The sequence below is a fragment of the Pelodiscus sinensis genome, chromosome 2 (genome assembly GCF_049634645.1).
Source record: "Pelodiscus sinensis isolate JC-2024 chromosome 2, ASM4963464v1, whole genome shotgun sequence".
NCBI lineage: Eukaryota > Metazoa > Chordata > Testudines > Trionychidae > Pelodiscus > Pelodiscus sinensis.
In genome coordinates, this window is record NC_134712.1 from 29,040,882 (window position 1) to 29,048,845 (window position 7,964).

Genomic DNA, 7,964 nt, shown 5'->3' on the forward strand with positions numbered 1-7,964 from the left:
CCTAGGCAATTTATTTCAGTGTTTAACCACCCTGACAGCTGTTACACAGTGTACAGGAGGCACGTGGAGGAAGGGGGTAACATTGATCAGTGGGGATGGAGGTCCCAGACATGACTCATGGACCCCAACTAGATGGAGAAATTACTGGGTAAGGTTCTGTGGCCCATTTTGCAAACGGACAGACTAAACAATGATAAAGATTCCTTCTGTCCTAAAAAATCAATGAATCTATTAAACCTGTAGCAAAATACCCCTTGATGTCAATGGCACAGGTTCCAGCCCATAGTGAACGTTTCTAATGGAGTCTACTGAAAGCTGCCTTAGGGGGTGTTCTTTGTTATTTCAGTACCTCCTGGAGAATTCCCAGGCTGTATACCCTGATCATCCTGTATTTTATTCAAAACATGTTCTGCAGCCATCTTCTACACCTTCTTATGAAGCATCTGACCACTGCGGAGGACAAGCCACTCAAGTAGATGGACCACTGATCTGATCGACAATGGCGATTTCTATGTTTCTATTGTGCTTCCCCTTAGAACATCACTACAAAGCTTTCACTCAGGTGCATCATATATATAGTAGCCCAATGTCTGTGACTCTGTAACACTGAAACGCTGGCTGTTCCCTCTGGGCAGTGCTGTTGCCTAAGTGACATCCTTTGCCTCCCACCGTGGTGCTTGGCTGACCTCTACGCTGCTCAGCCGGGCCTCCACAGGGGAGCAAGCAGCACAAGTGGCCATTTGGGCACTGCGGTCCCCATGCAGCACATACATGGCCAGAGGACGGGGCCTGGCTGTGTATGTCACCGCCCCGCCCCCCTTCGCACCACCCTTCGCCTTCCGCCGTGGCTCTCGGCTGACTTCTGTGCCGCTCAGCCGGGCTGCTGTGGGGGAGCCCAAACGGCCGCTTGCTCCGCTCACTCCCCCATGTTGGCCTGGCTGAGCAGTGTGGAAGTCAGCCGAACACCATGGTGGGAGGCGAAGGAGGGCAGGGTGGTGACGTGCGGCATGACAGTGTCTCCAGGTTCTGCCCCCTGGCCGTGAACATCACTGCCCCGCCCCCCCTTTGCCTCCCGCAGTGGGGCTCAGCTGACTTCTGCGCCGCTCAGCCAGGCCGCCGTGTGGGAGCAAGTGGCGCAAGCTACCGTTTGGGATCTACGCTCCCCATGCAGCACAGGGAGTGCAGTGCCCAATTGGCCATTTGGGCTCCACAGTCCCTCAAGTGAGAGGCAGGAGGGGGAGGAGAAGAGAGAGAGACACAGAGAGAGAGAGAGGCAGGAGACAGAGGAGAGAAGACCGACGTGAAGGAGAGACCTGAAAATCCCGTCTTATGATGGGCTAATTGGCTAGTAAATACATAAATAGAATTTCGCAACCTAACCTGAGGCCACAAAGATTGAATATTTGGCCTAGATGATTTTCCAAAGGCCACAAACAAGTCAGAAGCAGAACCATGGTTAACACTCAGAACCCTGGTTCCTAGTCTCATGCTCAAACCATTGGATCTTGCCGCTTGAATCAGCTGTTTATGGCTATTCACGCTCTAGGAAGGAGGGAGAGACATTTCATACAATAGCTTTTGTAGGTATTTGTCACATCAGTGTGATTTGTTCCTCACTGGTAGAACTCCCTTGATTCAATGACGCTACAGAAGGGAAGAATGTGGCCCACTATTCTATAGTCTGATGGCCAAAGGGGCCCTTTCAGTTCTATGTGGGGGGAGGGAAGGTTAGCTGAATGTTTTGCCTATGTTACAGCAGCAAGCAGATCCAAAACTAGCATGTAAAATTATGAATTTTTCTATTCAGACTGGATCCTTGTGCATGGAGATGAAGTCAACCCACCTGAACCAAGGGTTTTGTAATGGAAATGTTGGCAGACTCTGCTATGCAGTGCCAGTGGGCATTACTGTAAGTTGCATTGTGCTGCAAACACATCAGCAGTCCGGCAAGCAACTTGATAAGAACAGATGTGATGACACATGAGACACAAACAAAAAAGGAAAGGTCCTTCTAATCATCAGCCATCACTACGTTTTCAGTGTGGCTCAGAGTTAACATGCTTCCCATATCAATTATGTAATGCTTTTAGAGTTCAACACAAGTGCAGCTAAAATAGGTAATACATCCATTACAGAAATAATATGTGTAATGGGAGTTGGTTATTCAAGATCTTTCTGTACTAGGCATGTTACTCCCCCATGTAGAGAACTGTACCTTGGACCAATCACTTCTGAAGATTCCTGTCACACTTACCACTACAAGTACTAAATCTATCTTCTTCCAGGGAGGTTTTCTTTAATTATGTTTCCACCAATATTTTCTTTGAGCAGACGGTGATTCTCCCCTCTGCTTCTTTTCATATCTAGGATTAAGTCATGCTACCTAGGCACAGCACTATGTAAGGTGTGAGCTAGATGGCCCCTAAAGATGCAGGATTGGGCCCTAAACTCAGATCGTGTCTTGAAGCACTACCATAATGCAGATGCTAACAATAACATGCACATATAGTTCTTATACTAAACTCAAATACAAATGCACAAATATTAGTTCAATAGATTATGCTGTATGTTGTGAGCCAAATTTAGCTCTAAATTACACCTCTGCAAACCCTGGAGTTTCTATGTATGTAGCTAAAGGCCAGATGTGCTCTAGAAATAGTACTGGACCCTGTAAGTGTTCTTAAAATCTGATGGTACTTGACATATCACCTTCCAGACAGGGACTTTTATCCAGCCTATTTTATTTCAATCATCTGCTTTTCAGTGCATGCATATGTTCGATTAGTACAGCATAAAGTAATCTGCTATGTAAGGAGAAGATTTTAGTAACATTTATTATGTGCAAAGTCTAAATATGTGGTAATCCTGCATATATACAACAGTTTGCCAATTAAAGGAAGATATTGAGTAGTCAACTAAACTGTATTGTAAAAATGAGAAAAGGTGAGAAAGAAAGAAAGAAAGAAAGAAAGAAAGAAAGAAAGAAAGAAAGAAAGAAAGAAAGAAAGAAAGACTTATTCATAATATTGGTGATCTTATTATCTTTAGCGCTGAAGCAGTTCCTTATTATATGGCGCTAGAAGATTTACTGGCATTGCTTGGGTCCTTAACTCAAATAAGTTTGATTTTTCTTCATTTAAATCATTGTTCTGGGTCAAGGCAGAGGAGGAAGGCTTCATTATGCCGGCTGCCCCAAGGAGAGAGGGCAGAAGCTTGGGGCCAGGTGAGAAGCAACTGCCTGTGGCCATTGCAGCAGACGTGGGCACAGCCGGGAGGAGGAGTGCATGAGTAACCCACACACGTAGTGTGGTTCACTGTCCCATGTAGTGGCACTTAGACCACTCTGTTCGTCAGAGGCTGGAGATGGATGGCACGAGACAAATCGCTTGATTATTGTCTTCGGTCCACCCACTCTGGGGCACCTGGCGCTGGCCACTGTTGACAGACAGGCTACTGGGCTAGATGGACCTTTGGTCTGACCCAGTATGGCCATTCTTATGTTATGTTACAGTGAGAGATAAGAACAAGTGAGCTCTACAGTCTAAGCTGAGAGCCAGCTGGCTTTATAGCTCAAGCTGTAGTGGCTCCTACACTAAGCTCCAGAGGTCAAATCTACCCAGTGGTGGTTATACATATCTCCTGGCTGGGCAATAACCAACCACACAAACTATCTGAAATACATAGTAGATAGCTGTCCCTTTCTTCATCCCTGTCCCCTGCTATCCCAATGGGTTATAGCTGTCCCCATCTCTGGTCCCTGGCTGCTCCCCTGTGGTGATTCTGTAGTATAGCTTCCTGCTACCAAACCCCTCCCTTTCCATTGTATGAGAAACAACTGAATTCCTGGAACAACCTGATCTTGCTTTAAGTTATGGTAAGAGGAAGCTGAATACCAAATTTGATGGTCCTAGCTCTTACCATTTAGGGGGAGTTCCAGAACAAATGGACTCACAGATAGACAGACAGATGCACTTTTTTAAAATACATACTAAGGGTATGTCTACACTACAAAGTTAGTTCGAACTAACGGACATTAGTTCGAACTAACTTTCATAGGCGCTACACTAGCACTCCGTTAGTTCGAATTTAATTCGAACTAACGGAGCGCTTAGTTCGAAGTAGGAAAACCTCATTTTACGAGGATTAAGCCTAGTTCGAACTAGCTAGTTCGAATTAAGGGGTGTGTAGCCCCTTAATTCGAACTAGTGGGAGGCTAGCCATCCCCAGCTTTCCCTGGTGGCCACTCTGGCCAACACCAGGGAAACTCTTCTGCCCCCCTCCCGGCCCCGGACCCCTTAAAGGGGCACGGGCTGGCTACAGTGCCCGTGCCAGGTGCAAGCCTGCCAGCACCCAGCCAGCAGACCCTGCCCCTGGCACGGATCAAGCCACCCACCCGATGCCCCCCAGCCCTCCCCGTCTTCCCAGGACCAGGCTGGCGGCTCCCGGGAGCTTGCCCAGGACCGCAAGAGGCGGGCACCCGCCTGTGCTAGTGCAGACATCGTGGCACAGGAAAGTGGCCGTCTAGGGCAGGAGAGCTGCCAGCCTGGCCACCCAGGAGCAGGTGTGCATGAAAATCAAGGTGGTCCACTGAGACCCCCAACCCTGAGCCCTGAGCTTACAGTGGCCGTCCTGGGTCAGACCAAAGGTCCATCTAGCCCAGTAGCCTGTCTGCCGACAGCGGCCAACCCTACGGACCCTGGAGGGGATGGACCGAAGACAGTGACCAAGCCATTTGTCTCGTGCCATCCCTCTCCAGCCTTTCACAAACCTTGGGCAGGGACACCACTCCTACCCCCTGGCTAATAGCACTCCATGGACCCAACCTCCATGACTTGATCTCACTTCCCTTTAAACTCTGTTCTAGTTCTAGCCTTCACAGCCTCCTGCAGCAAGGAGTTCCACAGGCTGACTCTTTGCTTTGTGAAGAACAACTTTCTGTTACTAGTTTGAAGCCTGCTACCCATTCCTTTCCTTTGGTGTCCTCTAGTCCTTCTTTATGGGAACTAATGAAGAACTTTTCTGTATGCAGGAGTTGTGATGTGCCCAGTGTGGGTACTCCGGGCAATCCAAGCCAGGACTGCTTTGCAAGCGGGGCACCCCTGAGAACTGTCTGTCCGGGGTGGGGGTCGGGTCCCTTTAAGCGCAGCCCTCCGCTAGCCTGAGACAGCATCTCCACACTCTAAGTCCTCCTCTGATGCCCTGCCGGCACTACTTCCGGCCATCCTTAAGCCTGGTTCAGGGTCCACTTAATGTGGACATGCTAGTTCGAATTAGAAAAACGCTAATTCGAACTAGTTTTTTAGTCTGGATCCGTTAGTTCGAATTAGCTTAGTTCGAATTAACTAATTCGAACTAAGTTATTTTGAATTAACGTTGTAGTGTAGATGTACCCTAAGAGATTACCAGGATGCTTACACTGTAGCACAATTTCCTGCCTTAGAGGCTGTTGTTGTATATTATCTTTGTCAGTATATACCATCAAATACACAGGTATGATTGGCTTCTTAATTTTGTTATTTCCTTGCCATAGCATTCAGGTAAGATTACATTACCATTATCAATTGGCTGAAGCAAAACCAGATCTCTGCATTTGAACCTTGGATCTAAAATCACACTCAAAGGGTATGTCTACACAGCCAAGTTATTTTGAAATAACAGTTGAAATAACTTTACTAGCATCCACACAGCCAACCCGCTATTTTGAAATTAATTCAAAATAGCGGAGTGCTTATTTTGAATTTGGTAATCCTCATTCTATGAGGAATAATGCCAAATTCGAAATAGCTATTTCAAAGTAAGTTCTATGTAGACACTTATTTTGCAATAGGGGGCCTCCAGCCTTGCCAGGGTGCCCTGGTGGCCACTCCAGCCTCAACCAAAAACACTCCTCTCCCTCCCTCCTCCCCAGAGCCCTTAAAGGGGTTGACTCTGGCCACAGTGCCTGTGCTAGCTCCAAATTTGGAGGGCCAGGAGAAGGTGGGCACCTTCCTGGTCCAGGGTGGAGATCATGGATCTTATTCAGATTTGGGAGGGATGCCGCCACGTCCATGATCTCTGCACTAGACAGAGGAACGCAGCTGTCTATGGCAGGATAGCTGCCAGCCTAGCCACCAAAGGCCACATGCGAACTCAGGAGCAGGTTTGCATGACAATCAAGTTGGTCCGGCGAGACCCCCCCAACCCTGATCCGTGAGCTTCCCCTCCTCCTTCTTCTCCTTGCTTCCCCCTTCCAGCTCCCTCCTCCCAAGTTTCCCCCTTCCCTCTCGCACCCTCACTTCTCCCCCGTCCCGCCTCCTTTCCCCAGTCTCACCAGAGTTTCATTCCATCCCCCCCAGTTTTGTTAAATAAAGAGAGTTCATGTTCGTGAAAATACGTGTATTTTATTTGACATCAGGAAGGGGGGTTAGGGAGGAGTAAGTGAAAAGAATTGAGGGAGCAATGAGGCACAAGCCCCCAGTGGGGCAGACCAGGGAGGCTCTTAGTGCTCCTCAGGGTGGAAGCTCTCCCTCAGGGCCTCCTGGATACTGACAGCCCCCCAATGGACCTCCCGGATGGCAGCCTGCAGAAAGTGCAGCCAGGCTCTCAGCAACACATCCAAGAGAAGCACCAGAGTGCCCAGGGGCAGCTCTGGCTCCATGTTGCAGAGTGCTGTGGTGTCCCAAGTGAGGGCAACCAGAACATACAGAAACAAAATGCTTTACTGTCCCTCATCGAGGTAGTCAAGCAAGCAGGGAAAGCTGAGAACCAGCTGTCTGGGGGGGGGTCCCTTTAAGCACAAGCCTCAGATAGCCTCAGGCAGCAGCCACAGAAAGTAACTCCTGACCTGATGCCCTGCCAGACCTGGTTCCGGCCGGCCTTAAATGAAATTCAACATCCACTCAGTGTGGACATGCTATTTCGAAATAGCAAAACGCTATTTCAAAATGCATTTTGTATGTAGACGTGTTATTTTGAAATACCTTTTTTTGAATTAACTATTTTGAAATAAGATATTTTGAAGTAACGCTGTAGTTTAGACATACCCAAAGCGTGCAATCCAAATCCCCAGATATTCTGTCTGCAATATCTTCAAAAGTCATTCACTTGAAACAGCTCTCTCTATAAACATAAAAATTCAGAAACAACCCATCCCGATGTGCAGAAAGAATAGCAAATATGGCAGGCAATCAGCTTGTCTTAGAGAAATCTTCCGTGACTCTAAGCACGAAAAGGAAGCTTACATACATGGAAACTTAGACATCTTAGAAAGAGAATAAAAATCTTGATTGACCATACAGATTTGTAATCTGGAAGGCCAAAGCACAACTGGAGTTGCAGCTAGCAAAGCATGCAAAGGATTACAAAAAAAGTTTCTGTAGGTATGTTACCAACAAGAAGGTAGTCAGGGAAAGTGTGGGACCCTTACGGAAAGGAGGCAACTTTGTAAGGGTATGTCTACACTACCCTCCTATTTCAAAATAGGAGGGTAATGTAGGCATACCGCAATTGCAAATGAAGCCCGGGATTTGAATTTCCCGGGCTTCATTTGCATAAGCGGGGCGCCGCCATTTTTAAATCCCCGCTCGTTCGAACCCCGTGCCGCGCGGCTACACGCGGCACGAACTAGGTAGTTCGAACTAGGCTTCCTAGTTCGAACTACCGTTACTCCTCATTCCACGAGGAGTAACGGTAGTTCGAACTAGGAAGCCTAGTTCGAACTACCTAGTTCGTGCCGCGTGTAGCCGCGCGGCACGGGGTTCGAACGAGCGGGGATTTAAAAATGGCGGCGCCCCGCTTATGCAAATGAAGCCCGGGAAATTCAAATCCCGGGCTTCATTTGCAATTGCGGTATGCCTACATTACCCCGCTAGTTCGAACTAGCGGGGTAGTGTAGACATACCCTAACAGATTATGTGGAAAAAGCTGAAGTACTTAGTGTAGGCTCCCTTTTACTATAGGAGCCTCTGACTTTTACTGGGAGGATC